Source organism: Pseudopipra pipra, chromosome 22, assembly GCF_036250125.1.
Source record: "Pseudopipra pipra isolate bDixPip1 chromosome 22, bDixPip1.hap1, whole genome shotgun sequence".
In the NCBI taxonomy this organism is placed as follows: domain Eukaryota; kingdom Metazoa; phylum Chordata; class Aves; order Passeriformes; family Pipridae; genus Pseudopipra; species Pseudopipra pipra.
Window position 1 is genome coordinate 5,462,466 of NC_087570.1, and position 14,712 is coordinate 5,477,177.

At 46.4% G+C, this 14,712-nt stretch overlaps 1 protein-coding gene across 1 annotated transcript in view; it reads left to right on the plus strand.

Moving 5' to 3' along the window:
* Positions 1-14,712, plus strand: part of KAZN (kazrin, periplakin interacting protein) — a 200,652-nt gene that overhangs the window by 78,548 nt on the left and 107,392 nt on the right. The gene's annotated exons all lie outside the window — the stretch shown is intronic.

Here is a 14,712-nt window from a genome sequence, read left to right on the forward strand (position 1 = left end):
TATCACTGTGAGTGCTTTCCCCTAAATATATGTATTCTGAGTGTCTATACATTCAGCTCTCCATGAAATTGGAGTTATTCTGCTTTTCATGAACTCGCATATGAAATAGATTAGATGGCTGCTTGTAAAATCTTATTAAGCTGCTGTTGCTTGACATTTTGTGCATCTGATGGAGTGATAATCTGGAGTAGGCAGCAGAACAGACACTCAATGGGCTGAACCTCCTGCTCACAGCTGATGCCTCCCTCCAGAGCAGTGCCTGTATTGCTGGACAGGGACTCAGCAGCCTGAGAAGCTGAGCACAAAGGATTTTTTTAAACAAACCCCTGAAAATGGCCATATTGATGGCCCTATCAAAAATATTTCCCTTTGCCAGGGCGGGGTGGTAATGGGAGCACAGCTGCACTGGGATGGAATAGGGAGGGAATATTTGCTGCGTGAGCCTGAGCTGCCACTTGGTGCAGTTTGCAGCAATCCCGGGGTGATTGCTCGGTGTAATTGGGGTGGGTTGTGGCACTCAGGTGGTTAACAGGTTACTGCTGCCGTGGGCCTCACCGGGCTGTCACGAGGCTCTTCAAAAGCAGCAAACCTCAGCTCACGGGATCACCGCGGGCTCCTCGTGGGCAGGGGAGGATGAAACGAAACACGAGGAAAGAGCTTTTCTCTGCATGACCCCGGCTCTGTGCTTGGGGTGACTTTTATTCACTCCACGGGCTGAGTAAAGTCCCAGTCTGGGCTCGGCTGGAATAAACATCTGTGGCTGAATAACTGCACTAATGCAGGGAGCACATGATGAAAAGTGAGGATTGTGAGCCTTTTTTTTTTTTTGGTGAGTTTTTTTTTTATTCAGTACAAGGAAAATTCTCTCCCCGGAATGAATGGCAGCTATTCATGTCAATGAGAGGAGAGAGAAGGAGTCAGGACAATTTTACTAACCTTTAATAAGGCTCTCAATCTATTTATAAATGGCCATCGATGTGTGGCTCCACTTTCAGCTGAAGGCAGATGGCAATATTTTAGTTCAGCTATGTTTTTTTCTTCAATGCACTAAAACCGTTATGGACTTTGTTGCTGGTTTCACTTCAGTTGGATGCTGATGCTTAATGTTACTGCAGCTTGGTCCCTCCTCACCCCAGGGATGAATGCAGGGCTCTTCCTTAGGAATGCCTTCCTCACCAGCCCAGGACACGAGGATCTCTCCTCCTCCTCCTGCAGAGCCCTTGTTGTCCCATCTGTTCAGAGCTCCCTCTTTGCTCCTCACCAACCTTCTCACCACTGTCCTTCAGCTTCACTTTCCAGACACAATTATCCTCCCTTATCTACTGAGTTTAAGTTGCATTTGAGGGACATCAGCCCTCATAAGGATGAATCCCGTGGGATTAGCACCTCTGAGAGCTGCACCAGCACAGCAGGAGGTGGTGGGTTCCTTCTTTGTCTTTCCAGCTTCAGGGAGTTGTGAGCTTGAAATAGTGTCTGTTAGTCCAGGCAGATAATTCCTGCTTATTCCCCCAAGAACAGGTCCCTTGATGCTGCTCTGACTCCCTTTAACAGCGGCTTTAACATTCTAAATGATCTATAAAATTTTAAAAAGTTATCAGTAAGATGTCAAAAAGTGTCTGTTCCAAACATCCCAGTAATATCCCTGTTTTGTCCAAGGGAGCTGCTGGATGGAGGCAGTGCAGGACATGGTCACCATGGCTGGGGTGGGACAGGAAAATCTTTAATTCCAGACTTTATATAAATAGTTGCTGAGGGGTTTTTTTGTTTTTGTTTTGGGGGTTTTGGGGTTTTTTTTTGTAATATATTGAGCTGGATTCTCAGAAATCACCAGGTGAAATCTGTGGCCTGTTCTCTGTCTTGGGCACCCATGATAAATTCGGGCCCTAAAAGCTGTGATTGTGCTATCATGTGCATTTCTGTAGTGCAGTTTATTGGCTTCACAGGTTCCAATTATTTGTTTATTTTATTGTAATTTTTTTTCACGTCTATCCATGTTCTTTATGGTGCAGAAGATGATTCCTGAACAATCCTGTGTACCAAACTCTTCCCCTGATGAAGGGCCACCACTGTCTGTTGTACCTTTGACAGACCCTCCTTGGATCTTTTTGTGCCAGGCTGCAGTTAGACATATCATGGGAAGTTTGTGAGAAGGAAAGGTTACTGCTTAGCTGCTGAGACAATTTTCTCTGGAATTATATTCCAGGTGGCTTCTCTTGATATTTTACATCACATGGGGCTGCCCCCTTTGGTTTCATGGCATATGTGTGTTACAAACACAGTCTTTGCATAAAAGCTTTGGAAATGCTCTGAAGCCCGAGACTGAAGCAGCAAGGACCAAATCCATGTGACGTTGTCATAACAACAAACAATAATTTGAAATGCAGATTTTTTTTCATCTTTACTCTTTGGTTGTGATTGAGAGCTGTGGAAAATGGGGGATTTGCTGCACTGAGATTGTGCCTATTAGAACAGGAAGGTGATAATGGGAGTTGGTGGGATGCCCAAGGGATCAGGAGTATGATTTATGAATAGTCCTAAACAATAATACATCTAAACCAAGAATTAGTTGTGTTTCTGGGGTGGCCTATCCAGCTATTTCTGTTCAGCCTGTCAGACTGGTGTGACCACTGGGGAAGCTCTGGGATCTCTGGATCAAACAGCTTTACTGCAGATAAAGCCCAAACTCGTGACCCTCTGATAAACCCACGGAAATTAGAGCCTCTTTGGTGTGTGTTTCCAAACAGGTGTTTCATCCCTTTGAGCAGATCAGTGGGGTTTGCTGGGTTATTTGCAAATAGCTTTTACTGCTAGAAAATGGTGTTTTCCTTTCCTGAGGCAGGAGCTGTGATTCCCCCACGTCTGTCACTTCAGGAGCCACTCTGCTGCTTCTGTGCTCGGCTCCCAGCTCAGCTCATCACACCAGTGTTCTCCTGGGAATCCACAGCAATCCTGCCCTGTCCTGCCATTCCTGCCAGGAAGAGTGCAGCCCTTCTTCCCCCTGTGTGTGAATCACTTCCACCCAAATCATCCCAGTTGCTGTGTGCTCCTTTCCACTGTGCCCTGCAGGGTGCAGGAACCACAGCAGTGCCTGGGCAGGGGGGGGGAAGGTCCAGCCCAGTGCTCAGCCCCTGCCTCACTTCAATATTTCAAATCCAGATAAGAGAAAATCACACTCTGCACATGAACTCCAGCCTGTTTCCCCTGCCCTCTCTGGCTCGATTCACTCTCCCTTTGTCACTTTTCATGTTTCACGATGCCTCAAATGTCAGAAACCTTCTTATTTTCCTTGATAGGTTTTGTGATTTCCTTAGTCATTCATATCTGTCCTCGCTCTTTTCTTGTACTAATATCTCTGAGAAGCCAACTCATTTCCTGAGCTTTACACAAGGGCTTTTTCTTTTCCTTTTTTTATTTCTAATCTTCATTTCCTTTCTCTGTCCCTGTCCATCCTCTTTCCATTCCCTCATTTCTGCTTTTCCTGTTACACCAGCACTTTCCCTCAGTCTGCCTGGGTAAAATCTAGTCATTTTGATTTTTAAAAAAGAAGAATCATAAATAAAGTGAATATGCTTGGTCTGTCAACACAGGCAAGATTTGTTCTGAGCAGTGTAAATGTTCTTGAGATCTCAGAGCCCTTGAAATGAATCTTTCACCCTTTGGAAAAAAGGTGCTCATTGCATTTGTTGGTGCTCTGGAGAGTGCTGGGCCAAGCAGGAGGAGCACATCAGTAGCCTGCAGCTATTTCAGACATATATTGGCAGCATCACCTATAAAAACAGCTGTTGGACATAAAAAAGAGAGGGGAAAAAAAAGAAAGCTCCAATTATTTCTAGTGGCAGGTGCAATCTCCAAAGCTGCAGAGATTTCTGCTCGTCTCAGATAACTCTGTCCACCTTGGATGTCTCTTTTGGAACCTCTTTCAGCCTTGCTTTGCTGGGGAGTGCTGGGACACACTGGTGGCTCTGGACACCTTGGGGCTGCCACAGGCACTGGGGACCTGCCAGCACCCCTCTGCTCCCCCTGCAGTTCTCCACACTGCATTTGCACAGCAGGAATGCGGCTGTTTAACTACCTCGGTAATAATTCTGGAGTAAACAACTCTTATTTAATAACAATTTGATGTTTTAATAATTTGACAACTCGCTGCTCTGTCTGCTGCAGCAAGGGCAGTGGTTTCATTAAGAGATTTTATATGCTAAATTATACTGTGCATTTTATTCCTGGTGGTGGAATTCATTCTTTCCTCCTTCCCTTGCCTGCAGGGTCACAGTTGCAGCCTCTCTCTTGCCCATCTCTCTCTTAGCAAATACCAAGGCAACACATTCTTAATATTACAGCAACATCTATTTCCTCTGTCAGCAATCCAATCCCACCATGTCTCCAGAGGCTATTTGAGTCTCTTTCAATGATCTTTTTTTTTGTATTTCACACTGGAAAAAAAAAAAAGGGGGAAAGAAGGTATTTGTATTTGTCTTCACCTCTAGTGCAATTTCCATTTGCTGTCTGATGCTGCTCCTCTATAACCCCTGCACAGACTCTCCCTTTGCCCTGTGCCCTGTTTGCTTCTCTTTCTGATGGGTCAGGGGCTTCTTCCCACCTTGATTATTTCTACACCTCCCATTCCATTGCAGGGGCAGGAGTTGGACTTGATGATCCTGATGGGTCCCTTCCAACTCAATATGTTCTATAATTCCCACACCCTGCACCATTAAACATTTATTTATTGCTACATAACTCCAGGGATTAATTTTTTTTTTTCACTATTTTCTACCCTTCTATGGCCTCGGTTGTTTTCCCCAATAATCTCAATTTAAGGCTTTTTGCTGCTGCTTTTTACCATCAGGAGCAAATCACACACCTTGGCTAAGGAGCAGTGTTGGGTTTGTGTTACAGAAGGTAATGATCAGGTCAGGGGGCTGTGGGCACATGCAAGGATGTACCAGGGTACATCCTTCATCCAAGAGGTGGATATGGGTGAATGAGAACAATCACCCACAGAAAAAGAAAAACTTGGCAGGTTTAAGGTTATGAAAAACCCAAAATGCACTTATTCAACAGGCTGTGTGCACAGGCAGATCCCATCCAGCCATGAATTTGTATTTGTAAAGCAAAATGTCTCCTCCTGCCAGTGAATAAGGCCTATGAACTTCTGCAGTCCTTCACCAAAGGCTTCAACACACATGGCATAGTTGTTGCCCTCTGCAATTTTACACCCATTTTACATGAGGAAAATGGGTGTATTTTTCAGTGGAATAAACCAACGTAAAATCCCAACACAGAAAACACAGGTGGAGATGTTTATATTCCTGTTAGTGGAACAAAGTAAATACTAGACTTCCAATTAAGGCTTGTTATAGACCGAAAATGTGTGTTACTAAAATGTGCCTAACTGGTTCATTTACAAGCAGTTTGATAACAACATCTTAAACCACGTTCCTCTTGTTCCAGATAGGATCAGAGAGACGATGTTTTACAACTGGGTGTGTGCTCCTCTAGCACTTCACCCACCAGGAGCAGATCAGCCAGCAATCAGTCATTCCCTTGCCATTAATTCCTGGGGTCAGAGGACTCTGTTTTCTGGGAGCTGTGCAGCAGGAGGGGGATACCCTGGAGGGGCTCCCACCTCGCCAGAATGTGCTGTGAGGGCAGCAGGAGGATGACAAATAGTGCTTGGAAAAACAGCTGTTTTTCTGAGAAGTTCCAGGAATGTATCCGAATTTCGGTGCTTTGTCCTCAAAACAGAATTTGCATTTGGTTTCCTGCCCAGGCTGGGTTTGATCACAGCTTGAAGCACGACAGGGTGTGAGGTGAGGGAGCCCAGGGCTGCTTTTCTTTACCCAGCTCCCTGTTAATAGTCTCTCTTTCAGCATTTTGCCCTTTTCCATGCAATCAAGCCACCTCTCCAGAGCTTCCTCAGAGTTTGTGGAAGAGTCCAGGTTAGTAGCTATTAAAACTGGAGGGGTTTTTTTAACCTGAAGCAGCAGCACTGTGTGTTTTCTCCTGCCAGTGGAGCGAGGCATTTGGGCAGGCAGTGCTCCACAGAGAGAGGAAGCAGCTGGTCCAGGACCTGCAAAGTCCCTCTTATTTTCCCTTGAAGTGGAGAGATGTGGAGAGCCATCCACAGGGATCACAGGCTGGCTTTCCACTGCTGAAACAGCCATGGATAATCCTGGCTGGATCAAAAGCCATGGTGAGAGCTGCAGTTCTTCCAGATGCTGGAGGCTGCCACAGCTAATCTGCTTTTGGGCACTACCTGCCCTTTTAACTCCTTGCTGTGTGCTGTGTACTACACATGTGGTGTTGTGTTGGCCAAAGAGGACACACAGTGTTCCCTAATCCATTTAAAGTAGCGTCAGAAGTCACTGAGAGCCACTTCACAGGCAGCTGTGATGAGAATTTTTAATTCACCTCTTTGCAGCATGAGGTATTTTTGGCCTGTATGGCTCTATTATGATGCTAAGTAGTCTAAAAATGATGGTTTTCTTCTGCTTTCATCATTTTTACATCAAATGCGGTGTCATCGCTTTGGTGTCAGAACATAGATGGGGGCTGAAAGTCCTGGTGCCCTGTGCAGCCACAGAATTCTCTGTAGTTATTGGGGCTTCCCAGAGTATCTCTGGCAGTGCTGGTATGTCTTGGGCTTCTGCAATTTAATTAATTTGTTCATCATTTGAAAGAGAGCAGGTTTAGATATGATGTGAGGAAAAAGGTTGTCCCTGAGAGGGTGGGGAGGCCCTGGCACAGGTTGCCCAGAGAAGTTGTGGCTGCCCCTGGATCCCTGGAAGTGTCCAAGGCCAGGTTGGACAGGGCTTGGAACAACCTGGGACAGTGGAAGATGTCCCTGCCCATGGCATTGGGTTGGATCGAGATCATCTTTAAGGTCCCTTCCAACCCAAACCATTCTACGATATTTCCATCAAGACAGAGAGAAAACCCTCTCTTTTTAGTCTCCTTTGTTCTCACAGGTGTAGCTGAGCTGGTAATGGAAAGTTCTTTGCAAGGGCCTTGGAGTGCAGGAGGTTGGGTGAGCTGCAGGCAGGAGCTGCTCTCGCTCCCCTCAGGCAGCCCTTTGTGTGTGTGGAGGAGACGGGCGTCCATTTGTCTGGCAGTAATTTTGGCAGCATCACAGCTCCTTTTAATCAGCTCTTTAAAGAGTTCACAGCTGGTGGCCAAACTCCTGCTGCAGATTCAATGGAGCAATTTACTCTGCAGCTCCTCGTCGTGCCTGGATCTGTTGCACGTTGTTGTCTGAGGGGTGGGACAGAGCTGTGCAGTGGGGCTGCAGGTCCTGGGGCTGGGGGCACGTCCCTGTGTCCTCTGACACCTCTGCACTGGCACTGGGTGAAGGAAATCTTTGGGGAACATCAGGTTTTTGCTGGAGATGAAGCTGATGTACCACAGAGACAGCAAATGACAGGGTTGCACCTTCTCCTCTGGTTTCCACTGGGCTTCTCATGAAGGTGGTCAGCCCACCACAAAGAGAAAGGCCAGGAATAAGATAGTCTTAACCATCCTTGTCACATGCACCAGGGAACAGAGTTGGTTTTAATTTGATGGACTTTATTGTTGTTATTGTCATCACCATCACCACTCTCTACAAACACCTGAAAGGAGGTTGGAGTGAGGTGGGGGTCGGTCTCTTCTGCCTTGTCTCAAGTGAAATAATGAGAGGAAATGGCCTTAAGTTGTGCCAGGGGAGGTTCAGATTCTATGTTAGAATTTTTTTCCCCTGAAGGAGCGGTCAGGCATTGGCATAAATTGCCCAGGGAGGTGTTGGAGTCACCATCTCTGGAAGTGTTCAAGGGGCATCTGGACGTGGCACTTGGGGATGTGGTTTAGGGGTGATCGTGGTGGTGCTGGGGGAGAGCTGGACTCGATGAGCTTGAACCCTGGTGATTCTTTTATAATCTTTATCATCATTATTAATGTTATAACAGCCCTTAATCTTCTGGCAGCCTTTAGCACTCCTCGAGGGAGAGAACAAAAGGTACACTGAGGGCTTCCTGCTGGGAAAACATCAGTCAGTGTGACCCCCAATTCCCCTGTTCCTGGAAGATCCTGTAGCAAAACGGGTTGTCAGAGCTGAAACAAGAAAACTGCTTTGCTGTTGTTGCTGGAGTATTTTTCTCTGCCTTGCCATCAGAGCTCCATGAAAAGCCAGGTCTGGACCCCACACTGGGATCTCCCTGAGCCTCAACTTGGAAAATATTTGCATCAGTGCCCTGCCTGATGTTCCAGCTGAGGGTGCATCTCTCGAGGTTGTAAAACACAGAACCACATCCATTGCTTGTAGTCAGGCTACCTGAGTAATTTACACCAGGCCCTTAAGGAGAATTTTCCTGAGGCCCACTCAGCCAGCAGGTGAGGTCTCTTTTCAGCTGGAAACTGTGGGAATGTGCTGCAGCTGCTCCCTGGGAGATGGGTAAAAAAGGCTTTCCTATGAAAGCAGAGGAGTCAACACACATTTGGGACTGTGCTGTAATCCAGGCAACACCTATTGAAGGTCCAGACCCAACTCTGGTATTTAAACAGCTCTTACACCATCTTAAAGGTATGTTGGAATTATCTTTACGTTTTTGAGGACCAGCCCTAACTTTTCATTTTGGAGTTGCTGTGTCAAGCAGAACGACTGCAGTTTTCCTGCAGCTGAAAAGCTTAATTTCTCTCAATAAAACAAAGCTCCAAGTCCTGTTCCTCTGATCCTGGGCTATTTGGCAGCATGCTGGATATCACTCTACTCACAGGAGACATTATTACCAGGAATACAAGCAGGTTATTATTACTCATGCTCAGCCTGGGTTTTGATGGGTCTCTCCAGGATCCATTTCTGTTTCACTGTTTATTTTCATTAGTGGTTGGAATGATATAAGAGATGATACAGTTACAAAACCTGCGACTGATAGGGGTGGAAGCTGTTTCAGGCCCTCTGGAGGGCAGGATTACGACTCAGGTTGACCTTGGCTCGTTGTATTTCTGCTCTGCACAAGATGAAATTCAATATCAGGGGTAGCAAAGTCTTTCTCTTGGCAGGGCAAAATCAGCTCTGAAAAGTGAGGAACAGTGACCTTGGCAGAAGGGGGTGATAAAAGCGTTTGGGGTTTATCATGGATCACAATAAATACATCCAGAACTTCACAGACCTCAGTGGGTGGTTTCAGGTTGTGGTTGGGGTCCCCTGGGAGCATTGGAGCCTCTCTGCAGGGTCTTTAGGACTTGAATAAGAAGGATACAATGAAAATTGTGAAGGTCCACCCACTGAAAACACGGTTGCAAGCTTTTGTTTCAGACTCTGAAGGTGTATTTAGGGGTTTTTATTTATTGTCTAACTGCACTGTTGGTGTGTGAAGGGTATTTTCATGAGGTGCACGGTGGGCCAGTGCTTCTCTCAGAATAAGACAGCTTTTAGTGCATTTCTTAGCTTTAGCCTGTTAGAGGAGGTCTCATTTAATCATGGCAGGACTGACCCTATTATTAGGCAAGTCCATCTTTGTTAGGTTTTCACCAGAATAAAATAGTATCTGACCCCATAACAGATTCCCTTTCAGTGAACTACTGGCAAAGCTCCTTGTGAAGGCTCTCGTTCGAATAAATTCTTGGCAGAGCTCTGGGTAATGAGATTTCCATTGAATAAGCTGTTAGCAGAGCACCTTTTGACTCAATTCACATAGTTAGAGAGGAGCCCTGGGAGTCAGGGCTCTCCAGTTTGGTCTCTGGTGGTGTCACTGGGCGAGCAGCCTGTCTGTCTGTCTGTCTGTCCTCAGCACGTCTGCAGGGCCAGGACACCCACACCTCAACACTCAGGCTCAGATGGGGCTTGGAAGTTCCCCCCAAAATCATCAAAATATTATATCAGGTGTGCTGACATGACTACTGAGGACAAGCATTTCTGTCCCCATGAGGCAAAGATGGTTCCAGGGTTACTGTTTGATGTGTGAAGGGGGGTAACCTTGAGTAGAAACTTTTTGGATAACATCTCTCTATAGAACTTCTTTAAAACTGCTCTTTCCTGCATTTCTGAAAATATTCAGGATTATTCCCTCATTTGTGTCCTATCTGAAAAGGTGGTAGCAAGTGTCCAGGCTCTGTGAGCAGAACACACCTCCTTCTCCTCCCAAATATATTTTTCCTGTTATTCCAGCTTGCCATCTGAGTTTGGGATTAGGAGTGGTCAGCTTTCACCCTGCAAATCTTTCTAATGGGATTAAGTGGATAAGGACATGTAGAAAATGATTAGTGCTCTCCTGGGAGCCATTAATGGTTTGTAAAGTCCCTCACAGCAGTAACACCTACCGAGTTGGGTTGCACAGGAAGAAACTTGCACTTCCTTTAAGACTAATTTTAGAGAGGCTGCATCTCTCTGGGTAATGAGTATTGATTCCTCAGAGATCTGCTGAGAATTGGCAAGCAGGTAGGTTTAATCAGAAGCAGGATTCTGGTTGTAGTGCAGATAATACATAGAAAATCACACCTTTCATCAAGTTTTTTGGGGGGAAGAAGAGAGGCAGGGCAGATGAAAAGCCTCCATTCCCCTTCCTTTGGGTCCTGTGCTGCCCTCTGCTCTGCACGACCAAAAGCAGCATGTTCCAGACCACAGAATTTTGGGGTATAATGGCCTCAAATTCCCTTAGGTGAGGTTTCAAACACCCCTCCAGCCATGTTGAGACACCCTGTGGGGGCTGCACTGGGGCATCTGCCCAGTCTGATGCAGGCTCAGGGCTCCCCAGTGCAAACCAGCACACTGAGGAGTGCAGTGGGGAGAAAGAGCTTCCCCACAAGACTTTATTTCCCACCCCAAACACTGCAGCAATGAGCTCTTTCTGTGAAGGCACCAAACCATCCTGGTCTGCTGGAGATAAGAGCTGCAGGATTAACCCCCCCAAAAGGGAATCCCTCCTCTTGCTCCAAGGTTTTGGTGTTTGGCACCAGCTGCTCTGCGTGGGGCGAGATCCTCACTCAATCCTGTTTGTGCTGCAGCCAACTCAGAGTCAGAATATTCGTGGAGAGCATCAGAAATCTGTGTCTTTCTGAGTTATTGCTGTGCTGGCTGGGAATCACAGCTGAGCTCAGGCAGAGGGACAGGGACCCCCTCTATCCTGACGACTTCATCAGGCTCAGCCTGGTGTGTGCTTTGAATAGAGATACCACGTGGAGCTCTTCCCTTCTGAAGGGAAGCCTGATTGTTCCAACTGAATTTGGATATCATTATGGTTTACACTTTTTTATACTCTCTCTGGTGGGATGAATGCACAGGTAAATCATAGAATATCCTGAGTTGGAAGGGACCCAACAAGGATCATTGAGTCCTTGTAACTTGGTGAAGAAGGAAAGGCATTAAAATTCTTGAGAGTTCCTTTATTGGAAACACTAAACTCAAGTTCAAGGAATGAGAAGAGCAGTGATGGCCAATGGTGAACAGATAGAAATAAACCTCATCCCTCCAGGTTGGATCCCTGATGGTGAAAGTAGAAGCTCCTTGAGGAAATTACATGGCTGGCAGCCAAAGGAGCCCTTTCTTCTTCAAATGCTTCCTAATTAAGTTCTGGCTATTAATCTGTCTTCCTGAGTCAAAGTTCTTCTATGAAATAACAAATTAATGTAAATCATCTTGAGGTAGAGGAACGAGGTTGGTCTGATTTGAAATCTGGTGTCATCCAGCCCACGTGAAGTGGGAATGGGCTGGTTTGTGGCTGGGGCATAGGGAAAGCTTTGGATCTTTGTTTAATTGTTCCTAAAGCTGTATGGGCTGCCCTGTTCTCCAAAGTGCTGATTAAGGGTGATTATAGAATTAGCTGGAAAAAAAATCCAGCAGGATGTCGTTGCCATGCAGAGATATCCCTGTGTTCCTCAGGAGCTCTAATCCTCACAGTGACTCATCCCCTTTAGTGTTTTTCATAAAGCCACTGCCATGACATTGTTATTTACCCAGATAAATCTGTTTATGGCAGAGAAGGGTGTCCTTCTCCAGCCACCAGCTGTGCCCAGGCAGGAGAAAGTCTTTTGGTGAATTTTAGGCTGAGCTTTTTGGAAATCATCACGGCAGAGCTGGTGGATGAAACTCATGCTTGAAATTAGAGAGCTGCTGGAGCTGAGGGATATTTGGGATTGGGTCTGTCATCTCCTTTGGTGCAGAGTGGAGCAGGAGTTGGATCTTGGAGGTGCCTTCAATAATAATGTGATTAATATGTGAGGGTATAATATGACTTCTATGTAATTTGGGAGTGATGAGGTGGTTAGGAGGAGAGATTCAAATATCACATCACTCCATGATTCCTGCCTGATGCCAGGGATGCTCCCTGCTCTGCCTGCAGCACAGCAGCACACAGCCTGCACTGTGCCCATCCTTACTTCCCCTGTATCCTACTGCCTGAAAAATCCACCTGGCCACACTTTGGGAGGATCTGTCTGAGTGCCATTTTCTCTGAACATCCAATTTCTGAGCAGGCCAATTGCCCCTGTTCTCTCATGTGCAGCTGTGACACCGCAGTGACTCACCTCCCATCTCCAGGAGAGCAGTCATGGCACCTCACCACCCTGCTCTGCTTCACCCCTCCCTGACCCAAACCACTCTCAACATCCTGATTTATTAGGCAAGAGAACCTTGAGCAACTTGTTTTTTAAGTCAGGTGCTTATTGCCCATTATCCACTGCCCCAAACTGAGCTCTGCCTTCTGGAGCAGCTGATCCTCCCCATAGGTCACTTTTGTTGGTCTGAAATTTGACTTGGGGGACTCATGAACACAAAGATGCACTTTTTTTTCCCCTCCTGTTGAAAATGTGGATGGAATTTAAAGCAGGTGAGGAAGGGAGCTGTGAAAGATCTGGCTGTTATTCACCTTTATGGGGCAACACACGTGATGAAAAGGGGAGAGGAGGAAAATACATCACTGGTAATGGAGACAAGCTGCATGGAGAGAGGAACCCACAGAGGTCAGGAGAGATTCCTGGGCTGGGTTCAAAATGCAGATAAAAAACACAAGCAGAGGAATAAAATTAAAAATAGGAAAATGGAGGGGAGGTTTTTAATACATCCCTGCTTAGAAAATGAACAATAAAGTGAGATATTCTGGGCAAGCAAGCGTGGGGTGTGGTACACAGAACAGCACCTTCGTGGAATCTCATGGATCTCATGGATACCAGTGATTGTCCAGGGTCTGGGACAGAAGATAGCCTTGTGGGTTCACCAAGTGGAGTGAGTTACAAGGAAACCACAGTTAATAACTGAAAAACTGCCTCTGAAAATCCTGCTTTTCTTCCTTACCCCTCCAGTCCAGCCCCTAGAAAGGAGAAAACAGGTCCACTTCTCCTCAGCCCTGGAGGTCGGCTCCCACCAGGGTAACCTCATCTTTCTGGACGTGGGTGTGCACTGGTAAAGCCTCCATTTCTCCTTGTTTTTCATGGATAGGAGTGAGGACGTGTGGCTCAAGCTCAATGAGAGCAGGTGCTGGGTGTGAAACCTGGAAAGCGAATTTCTTTTCCCTTTATCTCCATCTGCTCCTGCTCCCCCCATCCCTAATTGAGATCTGCTGCTGCAGGAAACGTGGAGGCAGTCTGGGGGAGGTGGGTAGAGAGAGTTTTTAATAATACACCTGTTGAAGGCTCTGTGTGTTCTGCCTAATCCTTTGTTTGCCCTCTTTCTGTATCGACTCCATCAACACAAACGCTCAGTGTGATAAACGGGGAACAGGCAGGAGCAGCAACACAGAGAGTTGTGGAGCTTCCCCTCCTCGCTCTGATCACATCTCTCCAGGCTGGAGTGTATTTTGAACGTTGGAAAATGCACTGGAAGATAAGGATTGCTGTTAGATGTCGTGTTTAGTTCCCACTGCAGAGCTGTTGGCACTGGGAGGCTGTGACTGGGCCATGGTTGGGGGTCACAGTGCTGGGATGTGTGTGGATGATCATTCCCTTCTGTTGGAGTTTTGTTTTGCAGGATACACCCTAGGACTGCACTGCAATAATAAAGGCAATGGTACCTGGGAGACAAGCAAGGGATGAGAGCAGTTCAGAATTTCCATTTATGGCCCCCTGATTCTGGAGTGGAGGGAAAAACAGGGAAAGGAGGTGATGAGCCCGTGCCCAGTGCACTGCTCCTTCTGCTGCCTTGGTGGGTGAATAACAGATAAGGGGATTGGATGCAGTTTTCCTGAGAAAAGGAACTTTCAAAGTCAAGTTTGAGGTGTTTGGCTTTGATAACCCCTCTTTAGCCCACACCCAGAGTGTCCACCACTGCAGTACCTCCCCAGCTTTAGCCCAAGGTGTGATTCTATGATCAAAGTGCAGCCTTTAACCAGCCTGTAGCAGCGAGTTGTTTCTCAGCATCATTTCCCCGTGACACTGTTCTCTCTGTGTGAGTTTGTGATTCCATCCATCCTTGCAGAAGGCAGTAACCCAGGTCAAATTGAGCCCTGCCGTTTCCCTTCTCACCAGGAAACGACCTGAAAATCAAGTAGAATTTTCTCCTTTTCATTGATCTTATAGTTTAAAATAACTTTGTAATAAAACTTTTTAGGACTTCTGTTCATCATGATATTTTGTTTAGAAAAACCAAACAAATCCCTCCTACCCTGTGTAAGTGCCATGACCTATTTGCCTCAGCACTTACTGACTCTGAACCATGTCAGACTCAATCCAATGGGGCAAAATAAAGCCCAAACCATGTTCCTAAACGTGGGTGAGTGTTAGAACTCAGCTCTGGAGTTTTTACTGTTCTCC